This window comes from Halictus rubicundus, unplaced genomic scaffold (genome assembly GCF_050948215.1).
Source record: "Halictus rubicundus isolate RS-2024b unplaced genomic scaffold, iyHalRubi1_principal scaffold0055, whole genome shotgun sequence".
Taxonomy (NCBI): Eukaryota; Metazoa; Arthropoda; class Insecta; order Hymenoptera; family Halictidae; genus Halictus; species Halictus rubicundus.
The window spans coordinates 700753-726686 of record NW_027488596.1 but is presented as its reverse complement, the minus strand read 5'-3'; positions in this window follow the sequence as shown (position 1 = coordinate 726686).

Genomic DNA, 25934 nt, shown 5'->3' with positions numbered 1-25934 from the left:
GGATAGGATAGACGATAGGATAGAGGATAGGATAGAGGATTGGATAGGATATAGGATAGGATATGATAGAGGATAGGATAGGATAGAGGATGGGATAGGATAGAGGATTAGGATAGGATAGAGGATAGGATAGGATACAGGATAGGATAGGATACAGGATAGGGTAGGATACAGGATAGGATAGGATAGAGGATAGGATATAGGATTGGATAGGATAGAGGATAGGATACGATAGAGGATAGGATAGTATAGTGGAAAGGATAGGATAGAGGATAGGATAGGATAGAGGATAGGATAGGATAGGATAGAGGATAGGATAGGATAAGAGGATAGGATAGGATAGAGGATAGGATAGGATAGAGGATAGGATAGGATGGAAGATAGGATAGGATAGAGCATAAGATAGGATAGTGGAAAGGATAGGACAGAGTATAGTATAGGATAGAGGATAGGATCGGATAAAGGATAGGATAGGATAGAGGATAAGATATGATAGAGCATAGGATATAGGATTGGATAGGATAGAGGATAGGATAGGATAGAGGATAGGATAGGATAGAGGATAGGATAGGATAGAGGATAGGATAGGATAGAGGATAGGATAGGATAGAGGATAGGATAGGATAGAGGATAGGATAGGATAGAGGATAGGATAGGATAGAGGATAGGATAGGATAGAGGATAGGATAGGATAGAGGATAGGATAGGATAGAGGATAGGATAGGATAGAGGATAGGATAGGATAGAGGATAGGATAGGATAGAGGATAGGATAGGATAGAGGATAGGATAGGGGATTTGATAGGATAGAGGATAGGATAGGATAGAGGATAGGATAGGATAGAGGATAGGATAGGATAGAGGATAGGATAGGATAGAGGATAGGATAGGATAGAGGATAGGATAGGATAGAGGATAGGATAGGATAGAGGATAGGATAGGATAGAGGATAGGATAGGATAGAGGATAGGATAGGATAGAGGATAGGATAGGGTAGAGGATAGGATAGGATAGAGGATAGGATAGGGGATTTGATAGGATAGAGGATAGGATAGGATAGAGGATAGGATAGGATAGAGGATAGGATAGGATAGAGGATAGGATAGGATAGAGGATATGATAGGATAGAGGATAGGATCGGATAGAGGATAGGATAGGATAGAGGATAGGATAGGATAGAGGATAGGATAGGATAGAGGATAGAATAGGATAGAGGATAGGATAGGATAGAGGATAGCATAGGATAGAGGATAGGATAGGATAGAGGATAGGATAGGATAGAGGATAGGATAGGATAGAGGATAGGATAGGGGATTTGATAGGATAGAGGATATGATAGGATAGAAGATAGGATAGGATAGAGGATACGATAGGATAGAGGATAGGATAGGGGATTTGATAGGATAGATGATAGGGTAGTATAGAGGATAGGATAGGATAGAGGATAGGATAGGATAGAGGATAGGATAGCATAGAGAATAGGATAGGATAGAGGATAGGATAGGATAGAGGATAGGATAGGATAGAGGATAGGATAGGTGATTGGATAGGATAGAGTATAGGATAAGATAGAGGATAGGATAGGATAGAGGATAGGATATAATAGAGGATAGGATCCGATAGAGGATAGGATAGGGGATTCGTTGGATAGAGGATAGGATAGGATAGCGGATAGGATAGGATAGAGTATAGAATAGGATAAAGGATAGGATAGGATAGAGGATAGGATAGGTGATTGGATAGGATAGATGATAGGATCGGATAGAATATACCATAGGTGATTGGATAGGATAGAGGATAGGATAAGATAGAGGATAGGATAGGATAGAGGATAGGATATAATAGAGTATAGGAACCGATAGAGGATAGGATAGGGGATTCGTTGGATAGAGGATAGGATAGGATAGAGGATAGGATAGGATAGCGGATAGGATAGGATAGAGTATAGAATAGGATAAAGGATAGGATAGGATAGAGGATAGGATAGGATAGAGGATAGGATAGGATTGAGGATAGGATAGGATAGAGGATAGGATAGGATAGAGGATAGGATAGGATAGAGGATAGGATACGATTGAGGATAGGATAGGATAGATGATAAGATAGGATAGAGGATCGGATAGGGGATTGGATAGAGAATAGGATAGGATAGAGGATAGGATAGGATAGAGGATAGGATAGGATAGGGGATATTATAGGATAGAGGATAGGATAGGATAGCGGATAGGATTGCGGATAGGATAGCGGATAGGATAGGATAGAGGGTAGGATAGGATAGAGGATTGGATAGAATACAGGATAAGATAGAGGGTAGCATAGGATAGAGGATTGGATAGAATACAGGATAGGATAGAGGATAGGATATAGGATAGGATAGAGGATAGGATAAAGGATAGGATAGCGGATAGGATAGCGGATAGGATAGGATAGAGGGTAGGATAGGATAGAGGATTGGATAGAATACAGGATAGGATAGAGGATAGGATAGAGGATAGGATAGAGGATAGGATAGAGGATAGGATAGAGGATAGGATAGGGGATTCGAAAGGATAGAGGATATTATAGGATACACGATAGGTTAGGATAGAGGATTCGATAGGATAGAGGATAGGATAGGATAGAGGATAGGATAGGATAGAGGATAGGATAGGATAAAGGATAGGATACGATAGAGGATAGGATAGGATAGAGGATAGGGTAGGATAGAGGATAGGATAGGATAGGATAGAGGATAGGATAGGATAGAGGATAGGATTAGATAGAGGATAGGATAGAGGATTGGATAGGATATAGTATTGGATAGAATAGAGGATCGGATAGACGATTGGATGGGATAGAGGATTGCATACGATAGAGGATAGAATAGGATAGAGTATAGGATAGGGGATTGGATAGGACAGACGATAGGATAGGATGGAGGATAGGATAGGATATTGGATAGGATAGAGAATAGGATAGGGTAGAGGATAGGATAGGATGGAGGATAGGATAGAGGATAGGATAGGATAGAGGATAGGATATTATAGAGGATAGGATAGGATAGAGGGAAGGATAGGATTGAGGATAGGATAGGATAGAGGATAGGATAGGATAGATGATATTATAGGATAGAGGGTAGGATAGGATAGAGGATACGATAATATACACGATAGGATAGGATTGAGGATCGGATACGATAGAGGATAGGATAGGGGATTTGATAGGATAGAGGATAGGATAGGATAGAGGATAGAGGATAGGATAGGATAGAGGATAGGATAGGATAGAGGATAGGATAGGACAGAGGATAGGATAGGATAGAGGATAGGATAGGATAGAGGATAGGATAGGATAGAGGATAGGATAGGATAGAGGATAGGATAGGATAGACGATAGGATAGAGGATAGGATAGAGGATAGGATAGAGGATAGGATAGGATAGAGGATAGGATAGGATAAAGGATAGGATAAGATAGAGGATTGGATAGGATAGAGGATAGGATAGGATGGAGGATAGGATAGGATTGAGGATAGGATAGGTTTGAAGATAGGTTAGGATAGAGGATAGGATAGGATAGATGATATTCTAGGATACAGGGTAGGATAGGATAGAGGATACGATAATATACACGATAGGATAGGATAGAGGATATTATAGGATAGAGGATAGGATAGGATAGGATAGAGGATAGGATAGGATAGAGTATAGGATAGGATAGGATAGAGGATAGGATAGGATAGAGGGTAGGATTAGATAGAGGATAGGATAGAGTATTGGATAGAATAGAGGATCGGATAGAGGATTGGATGGGATAGAGGATTGCATACGATAGAGGATAGAATAGGATAGAGTATAGGATAGGGGATTGGATAGGACAGAGGATAGGATAGGATGGAGGATAGGATAGGATATTGGATAGGATAGAGAATAGGATAGGGTAGAGGATAGGATAGGATGGAGGATAGGATAGAGGATAGGATAGGATAGAAGATAGGATATTATAGAGGATAGGATAGGATAGAGGGAAGGATAGGATTGAGGATAGGATAGGATAGAGGATAGGATAGGATAGATGATATTATAGGATAGAGGGTAGGATAGGATAGAGGATACGATAATATACACGATAGGATAGGATTGAGGATCGGATACGATAGAGGATAGGATAGGGGATTTGATAGGATAGAGGATAGGATAGGATAGAGGATAGGATAGGATAGAGGATAGGATAGGATAGAGGATAGGATAGGATAGAGGATAGGATAGGATAGAGGATAGGATAGGATAGACGATAGGATAGGATAGACGATAGGATAGAGGATAGGATAGAGGATAGGATAGAGGATAGGATAGAGGATAGGATAGGATAGAGGATAGGATAGGATAAAGGATATGATAAGATAGAGGATTGGATAGGATAGAGGATAGGATAGGATGGAGGATAGGATAGGATTGAGGATAGGATAGGTTTGAAGATAGGTTAGGATAGAGGATAGGATAGGATAGATGATATTCTAGGATACAGGGTAGGATAGGATAGAGGATACGATAATATACACGATAGGATAGGATAGAGGATATTATAGGATAGAGGATAGGATAGGATAGGATAGAGGATAGGATAGGATAGAGGATAGGATAGGATAGAGGATAGGATAGGATAGGATAGAGGATAGGATAGGATAGAGGATAGGATTAGATAGAGGATAGGATAGAGTATTGGATAGAATAGAGGATCGGATAGAGGATTGGATGGGATAGAGGATTGCATACGATAGAGGATAGAATAGGATAGAGTATAGGATAGGGGATTGGATAGGACAGAGGATAGGATAGGATGGAGGATAGGATAGGATATTGGATAGGATAGAGAATAGGATAGGGTAGAGGATAGGATAGGATGGAGGATAGGATAGAGGATAGGATAGGATAGAGGATAGGATATTATAGAGGATAGGATAGGATAGAGGGAAGGATAGGATTGAGGATAGGATAGGATAGAGGATAGGATAGGATAGATGATATTATAGGATAGAGGGTAGGATAGGATAGAGGATACGATAATATACACGATAGGATAGGATTGAGGATCGGATACGATAGAGGATAGGATAGGGGATTTGATAGGATAGAGGATAGGATAGGATAGAGGATAGGATAGGATAGAGGATAGGATAGGATAGAGGATAGGATAGGATAGAGGATAGGATAGGATAGAGGATAGGATAGGATAGAGGATAGGATAGGATAGACGATAGGATAGATGATATTCTAGGTTACAGGGTAGGATAGGATAGAGGATACGATAATATACACGATAGGATAGGATAGAGGATATTATACGATAGAGGATAGGATAGGATAGGATAGAGGATAGGATAGGATAGAGGATAGGATAGGATAGGATAGAGGATAGGATAGGATAGAGGATAGGATTAGATAGAGGATAGGATAGAGGATTGGATAGGATAGAGTATTGGATCGAATAGAGGATCGGATAGAGGATTGGATGGGATAGAGGATTGCATACGATAGAGGATAGAATAGGATAGAGGATAGGATAGGATAGAGGATACGATATTATAGAGGATAGGATAGGATAGAGGATAGGGTAGGGGATTGGATAGGATAGAGGATAGGAGACGATAGACGATAGGATAGGATAGATGATAGGATATGATAGAGGATAGGATAGGATAGGGGATTGGATAGGATAGAGGATAGGAGACGATAGAGGATAGGATAGGATAGATGATAGGATATGATAGAGGATAGGATACGATAGAGGATAGGATAGGATGGAGGATAGGATAAAATAGGGGATAGGATAGGATAGAGGATACGATAGAGGATTGGATAGGATAGAGGATAGGATAGGATAGGATAGAGGATAGTATAGGATAGAGGATAGGATAGGATAGGATAGGATAGAGGATAGGATAGGATAGAGGATAGGATAAGATAGAGGATAGGATAGGATAGAGGATAGGATAGGATAGAGGATAGGATAGGATAGAGGATTGGATAAGTTAGAGGATAGGATAGGATAGGGGATATTATAGGATAGAGGATAGGTTAGGATAGCGGATAGGATAGCGGATAGGATAGCGGACAGGATAGGATAGAGGATAGGATAGGATAGAGGATTGGATAGAATACAGGATTGCATTGAGGATAGGATAGGATAGAGGATAGGATAGAGGATAGGATAGAGGATTCGATAGGATAGAGGATTCGATAGGATAGAGGATATTATAGGATACACGATAGGTTAGGATAGAGGATTCGCTAGGATAGAGGATAGGATAGGATAGAGGATAGGATAGGATAGAGGATAGGATACGATAGAGGATAGGATAGGATAGAGGATAGGATAGGATAGAGCATAGGATAGAGGATAGGATAGAGGATAGGATAGAGGATAGGATAGAGGATAGGATAAAGGATAGGATAGAGGATTCGAAAGGATAGAGGATATTATAGGATACACGATAGGTTAGGATAGAGGATTCGATAGGATAGAGGATAGGATAGGATAGAGGATAGGATAGGATAGAGGATAGGATAGGATAAAGGATAGGATACGATAAAGGATAGGATAGGATAGAGGATAGGGTAGGATAGAGGATAGGATAGGATAGGATAGAGGATAGGATAGGATAGAGGATAGGATAGGATAGAGGATAGGATTAGATAGAGGATAGGATAGAGGATTGGATAGGATAGAGTATTGGATAGAATAGAGGATCGGATAGAGGATTGGATGGGATAGAGGATTGCATACGATAGAGGATAGAATAGGATAGAGTATAGGATAGGGGATTGGATAGGACAGAGGATAGGATAGGATGGAGGATAGGATAGGATATTGGATAGGATAGAGAATAGGATAGGGTAGAGGATAGGATAGGATGGAGGATAGGATAGAGGATAGGATAGGATAGAGGATAGGATATTATAGATGATAGGATAGGATAGAGGGAAGGATAGGATTGAGGATAGGATAGGATAGAGGATAGGATAGGATAGATGATATTATAGGATAGAGGGTAGGATAGGATAGAGGATACGATAATATACACGATAGGATAGGATTGAGGATCGGATACGATAGAGGATAGGATAGGGGATTTGATAGGATAGAGGATAGGATAGGATAGAGGATAGGATAGGATGGAGGATAGGATAGGATTGAGGATAGGATAGGTTTGAAGATAGGTTAGGATAGAGGATAGGATAGGATAGATGATATTCTAGGATACAGGGTAGGATAGGATAGAGGATACGATAATATACACGATAGGATAGGATAGAGGATATTATAGGATAGAGGATAGGATAGGATAGGATAGAGGATAGGATAGGATAGAGGATAGGATAGGATAGAGGATAGGATAGGATAGAGGATAGGATAGGATAGGATAGAGGATAGGATAGGATAGAGGATAGGATTCGATAGAGGATAGGATAGAGTATTGGATAGAATAGAGGATCGGATAGAGGATTGGATGGGATAGAGGATTGCATACGATAGAGGATAGAATAGGATAGAGTATAGGATAGGGGATTGGATAGGACAGAGGATAGGATAGGATGGAGGATAGGATAGGATATTGGATAGGATAGAGAATAGGATAGGGTAGAGGATAGGATAGGATGGAGGATAGGATAGAGGATAGGATAGGATAGAGGATAGGATATTATAGAGGATAGGATAGGATAGAGGGAAGGATAGGATTGTGGATAGGATAGGATAGAGGATAGTATAGGATAGATGATATTATAGGATAGAGGGTAGGATAGGATAGAGGATAGGATAGGATAGAGGATAGGATAGGATAGAGGATAGGATAGGATAGAGGATAGGATAGGATAGACGATAGGATAGGATAGACGATAGGATAGAGGATAGGATAGAGGATAGGATAGGATAGGATAGAGGATAGGATAGGATAAAGGATAGGATAAGATAGAGGATTGGATGGGATAGAGGATTGCATACGATAGAGGATAGAATAGGATAGAGGATAGGATAGGATAGAGGATACGATATTATAGAGGATAGGATAGGATAGAGGATAGGGTAGGGGATTGGATAGGATAGAGGATAGGAGACGATAGACGATAGGATAGGATAGATGATAGGATATGATAGAGGATAGGATAGGATAGGGGATTGGATAGGATAGAGGATAGAAGACGATAGAGGATAGGATAGGATAGAGGATAGGATCGGATAGGGGATTGGATAGAGAATAGGATAGGATAGAGGATAGGATAGGATAGAGGATAGGATAGGATAGAGGATAGGATAGGATAGAGGATAGGATAGGATAGAGGATAGGATAGGATAGAGGATAGGATAGGATAGGGGATATTATAGGATAGAGGATAGCGGATAGGATAGCGGATAGGATAGCGGATATGATAGCGGATAGGATAGGATAGAGGGTAGGATAGGATAGAGGATTGGATAGAATACAGGATAGGATAGAGGATAGGATAGAGGATAGGATAGAGGATAGGATAGAGCATAGGATAGAGGATTCGATAGGATAGAGGATATTATAGGATACACGATAGGTTAGGATAGAGGATTCGATAGGATAGAGGATAGGATAGGATAGAGGATAGGATAGGATAGAGGATAGGATACGATAGAGGATAGGAAAGGATAGAGGATAGGATAGGATAGAGCATAGGATAGAGGATAGGATAGCATAGAGGATAGGATAGGATAGAGGATAGGATAGGATAGAGGATAGGATATAATAGAGGATAGGATCGAACAGAGGATAGGATAGGGGTTTGGATTGGATAGAGGATAGGATAGGATAGAGGATAGGATAGGATAGAGGATAGGATAGGATAGAGGATAGGATAGGATAGACGATAGGATAGGATAGAGAATAGGATAGGATAGAGTATAGGATAGGATAGAGGATACGATAGGATAGAGGATAGGATAGGATAGGGGATATTATAGGATAGAGGATAGGATAGGATAGCAGATAGGATAGCGGATAGGATAGGATAGAGTATAGAATAGGATAATGGATAGGATAGGATAGAGGATAGGATAGATGATTGGATAGGATAGAGAGTAGGATCGGATAGAGGATAGGATAGGATAGAGGATAGGATCGGATAGAGGATAGGATAGGTGATTGGATAGGATAGAGGAAAGGATAGGATAGAGGATAGGATAGAGGATAGGATAGGATAGAGGATAGGATAGGATAGAGGATAGGAAAGGATAGAGGATACGATAGGATAGAGGAAAGGATAGAGGATAGGATAGGATAGAGGATAGGATAGGATAGAGGATAGGATAGGATAGAGGATAGGATAGGATAGAGGATAGGATAGGATAGAGGATAGGATAGGATAGAGGATAGGATAGGATAGAGGATAGGATAGGATAGAGGATAGGATAGGATAGAGGATAGGATAGGATAGAGGATAGGATAGGATAGAGGATAGGATAGGATAGAGGATAGGATAGGATAGAGGATATGATAGGACAGAAGATAAGATAGGATAGAGGATAGGGTAGGATAGAGGATAGGATAGGATAGATAAAATTATGGGAAAGAGGATAGGATTTGATAGAGGATATAATACGATAGAGGATAGGATACGATAGAGGGTAGGATATGATTGAAGATAGGATAGGATAGAGGATATGATAGGATAGCGGATAAGGTAGGGGATATGATAGGATAGAGAATAGTATAGGATAGAGGATAGGATAGGGGATTGGATAGGATAGGATAGAGGATAGGATGTGGGATTGGATAGGGTAGAGGATAGGATACGATAGAGGATAGGGTAGGATAGGGAATAGGATAGGATAGATAATATTATAGGATAGAGGATAGAATATGATAGAGGATACGATATTATAGAGGATAGGATAGGATAGAGGATAGGATAGGGGATTGGATAGGATAGAGGATAGGAGACGATAGAGGATAGGATAGGACAGATGATAGGATATGATAGAGGATAGGATACGATAGAGGATAGGATAGGATGGAGGATAGGATAAAATAGGGGATAGGATAGGATAGAGGATACGATAGAGGATTGGATAGGATAGAGGATAGGATAGGGGCTAGTGGATACGTCAGGCCAGAGGATAGGATAGGATAGAGGATAGGATATAGGATAGGATACAGGATAGGATAGGATACAGGATACGATATTAGAGAGGATAGGATAGGATAGAGGATAGGATTAGATAGAGTATAGGATAGAGGATAGGATAGGATAGAGTATTGGATAGAATAGAGGATAGGATAGAGGATTGGATGGGATAGAGGATTGCATACGATAGAGGATAGAATAGGATAGAGGATAGTATAGGGGGTTGGATAGGACAGAGGATAGGATAGGATATTGGATAGGATAGAGAATAGGATAGCGTAGAGGATAGGATAGGATGGAGGATAGGATAGTTGATTCGATAGGATAGAGGATAGGAGAGGATAGAGGATAGGATAGGATAGAGGATGGGATATTATAAGGGATAGGATAGGATAGAGGATAGGATAGGATAGAGGATATGATAGGACAGAAGATAAGATAGGATAGAGGATAGGGTAGGATAGAGGATAGGATAGGATAGATAAGATTATGGGAAAGAGGATAGGATATGATAGAGGATATAATACGATAGAGGATAGGATACGATAGAGGGTAGGATATGATTGAAGATAGGATAGGATAGAGGATAAGATAGGATAGCGGATAAGGTAGGGGATCGGATAGGATAGAGAATAGTATAGGATAGAGGATAGGATAGGGGATTGGATAGGATAGGATAGAGGATAGGATGTGGGATTGGATAGGGTAGAGGATATGATACGATAGAGGATAGGGTAGGATAGGGAATAGCATAGGATAGATAATATTATAGGATAGAGGATAGAATATGATAGAGGATACGATGTTATAGAGGATAGGATAGGATAGAGGATAGGATAGGGGATTGGATAGGATAGAGGATTGGATAGGATGGAGGATAGGATAGGATAGAGGATAGGATAGAGGATAGAATAAAGTATATGATAGGGGATTGGATAGGAAGGAGTATAGGATTCGATAGAGGATAGGATAGAGGATAGGATAGGATAGAGGATAAAATAGAGGATAGGATAGGACAGAGGATAGGATAGGATGGAGGATAGGATAGGATATAGGATAGGATAGAGAATAGGATAGGGTAGAGGATAGGATAGGATAGAGGATAGGATAGGGGATTCGATAGGATAGAGCATAGGAGAGGATAGAGGATAGGATAGGATAAAGGATACGATATTATAGAGGATAGGATAGGGGATTGGATAGGATAGAGGAGAGGATAGGATAGGATAGAGGATAGGATAGGATAGAGGATAAGATAGGATAGGATACGATAGAGGATTGGATAGGATAGAGGATAGGATAGGATAGAATAGAGGATAGGATAGGATAGAGGATAGGATAGGATAGGATAGGATAGAGGATAGGATAGGATAGAGGATAGGATAAGATAGAGGATAGGATAGGATAGAGGATAGGATAGGATAGAGGATAGGTTAGGATAGAGGATAGGATAGGATAGAGGATAGGAGAGGATAGAGGATAGGATAGGATAGAGGATGGGATATTATAAGGGATAGGATAGGATAGAGGATAGGATAGGATAGAGGATATGATAGGACAGAAGATAAGATAGGATAGAGGATAGGGTAGGATAGAGGATAGGATAGGATAGATAAAATTATGGGAAAGAGGATAGGATATGATAGAGGATATAATACGATAGAGGATAGGATACGATAGAGGGTAGGATATGATTGAAGATAGGATAGGATAGAGGATAAGATAGGATAGCGGATAAGGTAGGGGATCGGATAGGATAGAGAATAGTATAGGATAGAGGATAGGATAGGGGATTGGATAGGATAGGATAGAGGATAGGATGTGGGATTGGATAGGGTAGAGGATATGATACGATAGAGGATAGGGTAGGATAGGGAATAGCATAGGATAGATAATATTATAGGATAGAGGATAGAATATGATAGAGGATACGATGTTATAGAGGATAGGATAGGATAGAGGATAGGATAGGGGATTGGATAGGATAGAGGATTGGATAGGATGGAGGATAGGATAGGATAGAGGATAGGATAGAGGATAGAATAAAGTATATGATAGGGGATTGGATAGGAAGGAGTATAGGGTAGGATAGAGGATAGGATAGAGGATAGGATAGGATAGAGGATAAAATAGAGGATAGGATAGGACAGAGGATAGGATAGGATGGAGGATAGGATAGGATATAGGATAGGATAGAGAATAGGATAGGGTAGAGGATAGGATAGGATAGAGGATAGGATAGGGGATTCGATAGGATAGAGCATAGGAGAGGATAGAGGATAGGATAGGATAGAGGATACGATATTATAGAGGATAGGATAGGGGATTGGATAGGATAGAGGAGAGGATAGGATAGGATAGAGGATAGGATAGGATAGAGGATAAGATAGGATAGGATACGATAGAGGATTGGATAGGATAGAGGATAGGATAGGATAGAATAGAGGATAGGATAGGATAGAGGATAGGATAGGATAGGATAGGATAGAGGATAGGATAGGATAGAGGATAGGATAAGATAGAGGATAGGATAGGATAGAGGATAGGATAGGATAGAGGATAGGTTAGGATAGAGGATAGGATAGGATAGAGGATAGGATAGGATAGAGGATAGGATAGGATAGAGGATAAGATAGGATAGAGGATAGGATAGGATAGAGGATTGGATAGAATACAGGATTGCATTGAGGATAGGATAGGATAGAGGATAGGATAGAGGATACGATAGAGGATAGGATAGAGGATTCGATAGGATAGAGGATATTATAGGATACACGATAGGTTAGGATAGAGGATTCGATAGGATAGAGGATAGGATAGGATATAGGATAGGATAGGATAGAGGATAGGATAGGATAGAGGATAGGATAGGATAGAGGATAGGATAGGATAGAGGATAGGATAGGATAGAGGATAGGAAAGGATAGAGGATACGATAGGATAGAGGAAAGGATAGAGAATAGGATAGGATAGAGGATAGGATAGGATAGAGGATAGGATAGGATAGAGGATAGGATAGGATAGAGGATAGGATAGGATAGAGGATAGGATAGGATAGAGGATAGGATAGGATAGAGGATAGGATAGGATAGAGGATAGGATAGGATAGAGGATAGGATAGGATAGAGGATAGGATAGGATAGAGGATAGGATAGGATAGAGGATAGGATAGGATAGAGGATAGGATAGGATAGAGGATAGGATAGGATAGAGGATAGGATAGGATAGAGGATAGGATATAATAGAGGATAGGATCGAACAGAGGATAGGATAGGGGATTGGGTTGGATAGAGGATAGGATAGGCTAGAGGATAGGATAGGTGACTGGATAGGATAGAGGATAGGATAGGATAGAGAATAGGATAGGATAGAGGATAGGATAGGATAGAGGATAGGATAGGATAGAGGATAGGATAGGATAGAGGATAGGATAGAGGATAGGATAGGATATAGGATAGGATAGGATAGAGGATAGGATAGGATAGAGGATAGGATAGGATAGAGGAAACGATAGGAAAGAGGAAAGGATAGAGGATAGGATAGAGGATAGAGGATAGGATAGGATAGAGGATAGGATAGGATAGAGGATAGGATAGGATAGAGGATAGGATAGGATAGAGGATAGGATAGGATAGAGGATAGGATAGGATAGAGGATAGGATAGGATAGAGGATAGGATAGGATAGAGGATAGGATAGGATAGAGGATAGGATAGGATAGAGGATAGGATAGGATAGAGGATAGGATATAATAGAGGATAGGATCGAACAGAGGATAGGATAGGGGATTGGGTTGGATAGAGGATAGGATAGGATAGAGGATAGGATAGGTGACTGGATAGGATAGAGGATAGGATAGGATAGAGAATAGGATAGGATAGAGGATAGGATAGGATAGAGGATAGGATAGGATAGAGGATAGGATAGAGGATAGGATCGGATATAGGATAGGATAGGATAGAGGATAGGATAGGATAGAGGATAGGATAGGATAGAGGATAGGATAGGATAGAGGAAACGATAGGAAAGAGGAAAGGATAGAGGATAGGATAGAGGATAGGATAGGATAGAGGATAGAGGATAGAGGATAGAGGATAGAGGATAGGATAGGATAGAGGATAGGATAGGATAGAGGATTCGATAGAATAGAGGGCAGGATAGGATAGAGGATAGGACAGGGGATTGGATAGGATAGAGGATAGGATAGGATAGAGGATAGGATACGATAGAGGACAGGATAGGTGATTGGATAGGATAGAGGATAGGATCGGATAGAGGATAGGATAGGTGATTGGGTAGGATAGAGGATAGGATAAGATAGAGGATAGGATAGGATAGAGGATAGGATATAATAGAGGATAGGATACGATAGAGGATGGGATAGGGGATTCATTGGATAGAGGATAGGATAGGATAGAGGATAGGATAGGATAGCGGATAGGATAGGATAGAGTATAGAATAGGATAAAGGATAGGATAGGATAGAGGATAGGATAGGATAGAGGATAGGATAGGATAGAGTATAGAATAGGATAGAGGATAGGATAGGATAGAGGATAGGATCCGATAGAGGATAGGATAGGGGACTCGTTGGATAGAGGATAGGATAGGATACAGGATAGGATAGGATAGCGGATAGGATAGGATAGAGTATAGAATAGGATAAACGATAGGATAGGATAGATGATAAGATAGGATAGTGCATCGGATAGGGGATTGGATAGATAATAGGATAGGATAGAGCATAGGATAAGATACTGGATAGGATAGGATAGAGGATAGGATAGGATAGGGGATATTATAGGATAGAGGATAGGATAGGATAGAGGATAGGATAGGATAGAGGATAGGATAGGATAGAGGATAGGATATAATAGAGGATAGGATCGAACAGAGGATAGGATAGGGGATTGGGTTGGATAGAGGATAGGATAGGATAGAGGATAGGATAGGTGACTGGATAGGATAGAGGATAGGATAGGATAGAGGGTAGGATAGGATAGAGGATAGGATAGGATAGAGGATAGGATAGGATAGTGGATAGGATAGGATAGAGGATAGGTTAGGATAGAGGATAGGATAGGATAGAGGATAGGATAGGATAGAGGATAGGATAGGATAGAGGATAAGATAGGATAGAGGATAGGATAGGATAGAGGATTGGATAGAATACAGGATTGCATTGAGGATAGGATAGGATAGAGGATAGGATAGAGGATACGATAGAGGATAGGATAGAGGATTCGATAGGATAGAGGATATTATCGGATACACTATAGGTTAGGATAGAGGATTCGATAGGATAGAGGATAGGATAGGATAGGGGATAGTATATTATAGAGGATAGGATAGGATAGAGGATAGGATAGGATAGAGGATATGATAGGATAGAGGATAGGATAGGATAGAGAATAGGATCGGATAGAGGATAGGATAGGATAGAGGATAGGATAGGATAGAGGATAGGATAGGATAGAGGATAGGATAGGATAGAGGATAGGATAGGATAGAGGATAGGATAGGATAGAGGATACGATAGGATAGAGGAAAGGATAGAGGATAGGATAGAGGATAGGATAGGATAGGGGATAGAGGATAGGATAGGATAGAGGATAGGATAGGATAGAGGATAGGATAGGATAGAGGATAGGATAGGATAGAGGATAGGATAGGATAGAGGATAGGATAGGATAGAGGATAGGATAGGATAGAGGATAGGATAGGATAGAGGATAGGATAGGATAGGATAGAGGATAGGATAGGATAGAGGATAGGATAGGATAGAGGATAGGATAGGATAGAGGATAGGATAGGATAGAGGATAGGATAGGATAGAGGATAGGATAGGATAGAGGATAGGATAGGATAGAGGATAGGATAGGATACAGGATAGGATAGGATAGAGGATATGATAGGATAGAGGATAGGATAGGATAGAGGATAGGATAGGATAGAGGATAGGATATAATAGAGGATAGGATCCGATAGAGGATAGGATAGGGGATTCGTTGGATAGAGGATAGGATAGGATAGAGGATAGGATAGGATAGCGGATAGGATAGGATAGAGTATAGAATAGGATAAAGGATAGGATAGGATAGAGGATAGGATAGGATAGAGGATAGGATAGGATAGAGTATAGAATAGGATAGAGGATAGGATAGGATAGAGGATAGGATCCGATAGAGGATAGGATAGGGGACTCGTTGGATAGAGGATAGGATAGGATACAGGATAGGATAGGATAGCGGATAGGATAGGATAGAGTATAGAATAGGATAAACGATAGGATAGGATAGATGATAAGATAGGATAGTGCATCGGATAGGGGATTGGATAGATAATAGGATAGGATAGAGCATAGGATAAGATACAGGATAGGATAGGATAGAGGATAGGATAGGATAGGGGATATTATAGGATAGAGGATAGGATAGGATAGCGGATAGGATAGCGGATAGGATAGCGGACAGGATAGGGTAGAGGATAGGATAGGATAGAGGATTGGATAGAATACAGGATTTCATTGAGGATAGGATAGGATAGAGGATAGGATAGAGGATAGGATAGAGGATTCGATAGGATAGAGGATATTGTAGGATACACGATAGGTTAGGATAGAGGATACGATAGGATAGAGGAAAGGATAGAGGATAGGATAGGATAGAGGATAGGATAGGATAGAGGATAGGATAGGATAGAGGATAGGATAGGATAGAGGATAGGATAGGATAGAGGATAGGATAGGATAGAGGATAGGATAGGATAGAGGATAGGATAGGATAGAGGATAGGATAGGATAGAGGATAGGATAGGATAGAGGATAGGATATAATAGAGGATAGGATCGAACAGAGGATAGGATAGGGGATTGGGTTGGATAGAGGATAGGATAGGATAGAGGATAGGATAGGTGACTGGATAGGATAGACGATAGGATAGGATAGAGGGTAGGATAGGATAGAGGATAGGATAGGATAGAGGATAGGATAGGATAGTGGATAGGATAGGATAGAGGATAGGTTAGGATAGAGGATAGGATAGGATAGAGGATAGGATATGATAGAGGATAGGATAGGATAGAGGATAAGATAGGATAGAGGATAGGATAGGATAGAGGATTGGATAGAATACAGGATTGCATTGAGGATAGGATAGGATAGAGGATAGGATAGAGGATACGATAGAGGATAGGATAGAGGATTCGATAGGATAGAGGATATTATAGGATACACGATAGGTTAGGATAGAGGATTCGATAGGATAGAGGATAGGATAGGATAGGGGATAGTATATTATAGAGGATAGGATAGGATAGAGGATAGGATAGGATAGAGGAATATGATAGGATAGAGGATAGGATAGGATAGAGAATAGGATCGGATAGAGGATAGGATAGGATAGAGGATAGGATAGGATAGAGGATAGGATAGGATAGAGGATAGGATAGGATAGAGGATACGATAGGATAGAGGAAAGGATAGAGGATAGGATAGAGGATAGGATAGGATAGGGGATAGAGGATAGGATAGGATAGAGGATAGGATAGGATAGAGGATAGGATAGGATAGAGGATAGGATAGGATAGAGGATAGGATAGGATAGAGGATAGGATAGGATAGAGGATAGGATAGGATAGAGGATAGGATAGGATAGAGGATAGGATAGGATAGAGGATAGGATAGGATAGAGGATAGGATAGGATAGAGGATAGGATAGGATAGAGGATAGGATAGGATAGAGGATAGGATAGGATAGAGGATAGGATAGGATAGAGGATAGGATAGGATAGAGGATAGGATAGGATAGAGGATAGGATAGGTGACTGGATAGGATAGAGGATAGGATAGGATAGAGGGTAGGATAGGATAGAGGATAGGATAGGATAGAGGATAGGATAGGATAGTGGATAGGATAGGATAGAGGATAGGTTAGGATAGAGGATAGGATAGGATAGAGGATAGGATAGGATAGAGGATAGGATAGGATAGAGGATAAGATAGGATAGAGGATAGGATAGGATAGAGGATTGGATAGAATACAGGATTGCATTGAGGATAGGATAGGATAGAGGATAGGATAGAGGATACGATAGAGGATAGGATAGAGGATTCGATAGGATAGAGGATATTATAGGATACACGATAGGTTAGGATAGAGGATTCGATAGGATAGAGGATAGGATAGGATAGGGGATAGTATATTATAGAGGATAGGATAGGATAGAGGATAGGATAGGATAGAGGATATGATAGGATAGAGGATAGGATAGGATAGAGAATAGGATCGGATAGAGGATAGTATAGGATAGAGGATAGGATAGGATAGAGGATAGGATAGGATAGAGGATAGGATAGGATAGAGGATACGATAGGATAGAGGAAAGGATAGAGGATAGGATAGAGGATAGGATAGGATAGGGGATAGAGGATAGGATAGGATAGAGGATAGGATAGGATAGAGGATAGGATAGGATAGAGGATAGGATAGGATAGAGGATAGGATAGGATAGAGGATAGGATAGGATAGAGGATAGGATAGGATAGAGGATAGGATAGGATAGAGGATAGGATAGGATAGAGGATAGGATAGGATAGAGGATAGGATAGGATAGAGGATAGGATAGGATAGAGGATAGGATAGGATAGAGGATAGGATAGGATAGAGGATAGGATAGGATAGAGGATAGGATAGGATAGAGGATAGGATAGGATAGAGGATAGGATAGGATAGAGGATAGGATAGGATAGAGGATAGGATAGGATAGAGGATAGGATAGGATAGAGGATAGGATAGGATAGAGGATAGGATAGGATAGAGGATAGGATAGGATAGAGGATAGGATAGGATAGAGGATAGGATAGGATAGAGGATAGGATATAATAGAGGATAGGATAGGGGATTCGTTGGATAGAGGATAGGATAGGATAGAGGATAGGATAGGATAGCGGATAGGATAGGATAGAGTATAGAATAGGATAAAGGATAGGATAGGATAGAGGATAGGATAGGATAGAGGATAGGATAGGATAGAGTATAGAATAGGATAGAGGATAGGATAGGATAGAGGATAGGATCCGATAGAGGATAGGATAGGGGACTCGTTGGATAGAGGATAGGATAGGATACAGGATAGGATAGGATAGCGGATAGGATAGGATAGAGTATAGAATAGGATAAACGATAGGATAGGATAGATGATAAGATAGGATAGTGCATCGGATAGGGGATTGGATAGATAATAGGATAGGATAGAGCATAGGATAAGATACAGGATAGGATAGGATAGAGGATAGGATAGGATAGGGGATATTATAGGATAGAGGATAGGATAGGATAGCGGATAGGATAGCGGATAGGATAGCGGACAGGATAGGGTAGAGGATAGGATAGGATAGAGGATTGGATAGAATACAGGATTTCATTGAGGATAGGATAGGATAGAGGATAGGATAGAGGATAGGATAGAGGATTCGATAGGATAGAGGATATTGTAGGATACACGATAGGTTAGGATAGAGGATACGATAGGATAGAGGAAAGGATAGAGGATAGGATAGGAAAGAGGATAGGATAGGATAGAGGATAGGATAGGATAGAGGATAGGATAGGATAGAGGATAGGATAGGATAGAGGATAGGATAGGATAGAGGATAGGATATAATAGAGGATAGGATCGAACAGAGGATAGGATAGGGGATTGGGTTGGATAGAGGATAGGATAGGATAGAGGATAGGATAGGTGACTGGATAGGATAGAGGATAGGATAGGATAGAGGGTAGGATAGGATAGAGGATAGGATAGGATAGAGGATAGGATAGGATAGCGGATAGGATAGCGGACAGGATAGGATAGCGGATAGGATAGGATAGAGGATAGGATAGGATAGAGGATAGGATAGGATAGAGGATACGATAGGATAGAGGAAAGGATAGAGGATAGGATAGAGGATAGGATAGGATAGGGGATAGAGGATAGGATAGGATAGAGGATAGGATAGGATAGAGGATAGGATAGGATAGAGGATAGGATAGGATAGAGGATAGGATAGGATAGAGGATAGGATAGGATAGAGGATAGGATAGGATAGAGGATAGGATAGGATAGAGGATAGGATAGGATAGAGGATAGGATAGGATAGAGGATAGGATAGGATAGAGGATAGGATAGGATAGAGGATAGGATAGGATAGAGGATAGGATAGGATAGAGGATAGGATAGGATAGAGGATAGGATAGGATAGAGGATAGGATAGGATAGAGGATAGGATAGGATAGAGGATAGGATAGGATAGAGGATAGGATAGGATAGAGGATAGGATAGGATAGAGGATAGGATAGGATAGAGGATAGGATAGGATAGAGGATAGGATAGGATAGAGGATAGGATAGGATAGAGGATAGGATATAATAGAGGATAGGATCCGATAGAGGATAGGATATAATAGAGGATAGGATCCGATAGAGGATAGGATAGGGGATTCGTTGGATAGAGGATAGGATAGGATAGAGGATAGGATAGGATAGCGGATAGGATAGGATAGAGTATAGAATAGGATAAAGGATAGGATAGGATAGAGGATAGGATAGGATAGAGGATAGGATAGGATAGAGTATAGAATAGGATAGAGGATAGGATAGGATAGAGGATAGGATCCGATAGAGGATAGGATAGGGGACTCGTTGGATAGAGGATAGGATAGGATACAGGATAGGATAGGATAGCGGATAGGATAGGATAGAGTATAGAATAGGATAAACGATAGCATAGGATAGATGATAAGATAGGATAGAGCATCGGATAGGTGATTGGATAGAGAATAGGATAGGATAGAGCATAGGATAAGATACAGGATAGGATAGGATAGAGGATAGGATAGGATAGGGGATATTATAGGATAGAGGATAGGATAGGATAGCGGATAGGATAGCGGATAGGATAGCGGACAGGATAGGGTAGAGGATAGGATAGGATAGAGGATTGGATAGAATACAGGATTTCATTGAGGATAGGATAGGATAGAGGATAGGATAGAGGATAGGATAGAGGATTCGATAGGATAGAGGATTCGATAGGATAGAGGATATTGTAGGATACACGATAGGTTAGGATAGAGGATACGATAGGATAGAGGAAAGGATAGAGGATAGGATAGGAAAGAGGATAGGATAGGATAGAGGATAGGATAGGATAGAGGATAGGATAGGATAGAGGATAGGATAGGATAGAGGATAGGATAGGATAGAGGATAGGATATAATAGAGGATAGGATCGAACAGAGGATAGGATAGGGGATTGGGTTGGATAGAGGATAGGATAGGATAGAGGATAGGATAGGTGACTGGATAGGATAGAGGATAGGATAGGATAGAGGGTAGGATAGGATAGAGGATAGGATAGGATAGAGGATAGGATAGGATAGAGGATAGGATAGGATAGAGGATAGGATAGGATAGAGGATAGGATAGGATATAAGATAGGATAGGATAGAGGATAGGATAGGATAGAGGATACGATAGGATAGAGGATAGGATAGGATAGAGGATAGGATAGCATAGAGGATAGGATGGGACAGAGGATAGGATAGGATAGAGGATAGGATAGGATAGCGGATAGGATAGCGGACAGGATAGGATAGCGGATAGGATAGGATAGAGGATTGGATAGAATACAGGATTGCATTGAGGATAGGATAGGATAGAGGGTAGAATAGAGGATAGGATAGGATAGAGGATAGGATAGGATAGAGGATAGGATAGAGGATAGGATAGAGGATAGGATAGAGGATTCGATAGGATAGAGGATATTATAGGATACACGATAGGTTAGGATAGAGGATTCGATAGGATAGAGGATAGGATAGGGGATTGGATAGGACAGAGGATAGGATAGGTTAGAGGATAGGATCGGATAGAGGATAGGATAGGTGATTGGATAGGATAGGATAAAGGATAGGATAGGATAGAGGATAGGATATAATAGAGGATAGGATCCGATAGAGGATAGGATAGGGGATTCGTTGGATAGAGGATAGGATAGGATAGAGGATAGGAGAGGATAGATGACAAGATAGGATAGAGGATAGGATAGGATAGAGGATAGGATAGGATAGCGGATAGGATAGGATAGAGTATAGAATAGGATAAAGGATAGGATAGGATAGAGGATAGGATAGGATAGAGGATAGGATAGGATAGAGTATAGAATAGGATAGAGGATAGGATAGGATAGAGGATAGGATCCGATAGAGGATAGGATAGGGGACTCGTTGGATAGAGGATAGGATAGGATACAGGATAGGATAGGATAGCGGATAGGATAGGATAGAGTATAGAATAGGATAAACGATAGCATAGGATAGATGATAAGATAGGATAGAGCATCGGATAGGTGATTGGATAGAGAATAGGATAGGATAGAGCATAGGATAAGATACAGGATAGGATAGGATAGAGGATAGGATAGGATAGGGGATATTATAGGATAGAGGATAGGATAGGATAGCGGATAGGATAGGATTGAGGATAGGATAGGATAGATGATAAGATTGGATAGAGCATCGGATAGGGGATTGGATAGAGAATAGGATAGGATAGAGCATAGGATAAGATAGAGGATAGGATAGGATAGAGGATAGGATAGGATAGGGGATATTATAGGATAGAGGATAGGATAGGATAGCGGATAGGATAGCGGATAGGATAGCGGACAGGATAGGATAGAGGATAGGATAGGATTTAGGATTGGATAGAATACAGGATTTCATTGAGGATAGGATAGGATAGAGGATAGGATAGAGGATAGGATAGAGGATTCGATAGGATTGAGGATTCGATACGATAGAGGATAGGATAGGATAGAGGATACGATAGGATAGATGAAAGGATAGAGGATATGATAGGATAGAGGATAGGATAGGATAGAGGATAGGATAGGATAGAGGATAGGATAGGATAGAAGATAGGATAGGAGAGAGGATAGGATAGGATAGAGGATAGGATAGGATAGAGTATAGAATAGGATAGAGGATAGGATAGGATAGAGGATAGGATAGGATAGAGGATAGGATAGGATAGAGTATAGAATAGGATAGAGAATATAATAGGATAGAGGATAGGATAAGATGGAGGATAGGATAGGATAGAGGATAGGATAGAGGATAGGATAGAGGATTCGATAGGATAGAGGATATTATAGGATACACGATAGGTTAGGATAGAGGATTCGATAGGATAGAGGGCAGGATAGGGTAGAGGATAGGACAGGGGATTGGATAGGATAGAGGATAGGATAGGATAGAGGATAGGATCGGATAGAGGACAGGATAGTTGATTGGATAGGATAGAGGATAGGATCGGATAGAGGATAGGATAGGTGATTGGGTAGGATAGAGGATAGGATAAGTTAGAGGATAGGATAGGATAGAGGATAGGATATAATAGAGGATAGGATCCGATAGAGGATAGGATAGGGGATTCGTTGGATAGAGGATAGGATAGGATAGAGGATAGGATAGGATAGCGGATAGGATAGGATAGAGTATAGAATAGGATAAAGGATAGGATAGGATAGAGGATAGGATAGGATAGAGGATAGGATAGGATAGAGTATAGAATAGGATAGAGGATAGGATAGGATAGAGGATAGGATAGGATTGAGTATAGGATAGGATAGAGTATAGAATAGGATAGAGGATAGGATAGGATAGAGGATAGGATAGGATTGAGGATAGGATAGGATAGATGATAAGATTGGATAGAGCATCGTATAGGGGATTGGATAGAGAATAGGATAGGATATAGCATAGGATAAGATAGAGGATAGGATAGGATAGAGGATAGGATAGGATAGGGGATATTATAGGATAGAGGATAGGATAGGATAGCGGATAGGATAGCGGATAGGATAGCGGACAGGATAGGATAGAGGATAGGATAGGATTTAGGATTGGATAGAATACAGGATTTCATTGAGGATAGGATAGGATAGAGGATAGGATAGAGGATAGGATAGAGGATTCGATAGGATAGAGGATTCGATAGGATAGAGGATAGGATAGGATAGAGGATACGATAGGATAGATGAAAGGATAGAGGATATGATAGGATAGAGGATAGGATAGGATAGAGGATAGGATAGGATAGAGGATAGGATAGGATAGAAGATAGGATAGGAGAGAGGATAGGATAGGATAGAGGATAGGATAGGATAGAGTATAGAATAGGATAGAGAATAGGATAGGATAGAGGATAGGATAGGATAGAGGATAGGATAGGATAGAGTATAGAATAGGATAGAGAATAGGATAGGATAGAGGATAGGATAAGATAGAGGATAGGATAGGATAGAGGATAGGATAGAGGATAGGATAGAGGATAGGATAGAGGATTCGATAGGATAGAGGATATTATAGGATACACGATAGGTTAGGATAGAGGATTCGATAGGATAGAGGGCAGGATAGGGTAGAGGATAGGACAGGGGATTGGATAGGATAGAGGATAGGATAGGATAGAGGATAGGATCGGATAGAGGACAGGATAGTTGATTGGATAGGATAGAGGATAGGATCGGATAGAGGATAGGATAGGTGATTGGGTAGGATAGAGGATAGGATAAGTTAGAGGATAGGATAGGATAGAGGATAGGATAAGTTAGAGGATAGGATAGGATAGAGGATAGGATATAATAGAGGATAGGATCCGATAGAGGATAGGATAGGGGATTCGTTGGATAGAGGATAGGATAGGATAGAGGATAGGATAGGATAGCGGATAGGATAGGATAGACTATAGAATAGGATAAAGGATAGGATAGGATAGAGGATAGGATAGGATAGAGGATAGGATAGGATAGAGTATAGAATAGGATAGAGGATAGGATAGGATAGAGGATAGGATAGGATTGAGGATAGGATAGGATTGAGGATAGGATAGGATAGATGATAAGATTGGATAGAGCATCGGATAGGGGATTGGATAGAGAAGAGGATAGGATAGAGCATAGGATAAGATAGAGGATAGGATAGGATAGAGGATAGGATAGGATAGGGGATATTATAGGATAGAGGATAGGATAGGATAGCGGATAGGATAGCGGATAGGATAGCGGACAGGATAGGATAGAGGATAGGATAGGATTTAGGATTGGATAGAATACAGGATTTCATTGAGGATAGGATAGGATAGAGGATAGGATAGAGGATAGGATAGGATAGAGGATAGGATAGGATAGAGGATAGGATAGGATAGAGGATAGGATAGGATAGACGATAGGATAGAATAGAGGATAGGATAGGATAGAGGATAGGATAGGATAGAGGATAGGATAGGATAGAGGATAGGATAGGATAGAGGATAGGATAGGATAGAGGATAGGATAGGATAGAGGATAGGATAGGATAGAGGATAGGATAGGATAGAGGATAGGATATAATAGAGGATAGGATCGAACAGAGGATAGGATAGGGGATTGGATTGGATAGAGGGTAGGATAGGATTGAGGATAGGATAGGGGATTGGATAGAATAGAGGACAGGAGACGATAGAGGATAGGATAGGATAGAGGATAGGATCGGATAGAGGATACCATTAGGTGATTGGAAAGAGGATAGGATAGGTGATTGGATAGGATAGAGGATAGGATAAGGGATTGGAGACGATAGAGGATAGGATGGGATAGGATAGAGGATAGGATAGGGGATTGGATAGGATAGAGGATATTATAGGATACACGATAGGTTAGGATAGAGGATTCGATAGGATAGAGGGCAGGATAGGGTAGAGGATAGGACAGGGGATTGGATAG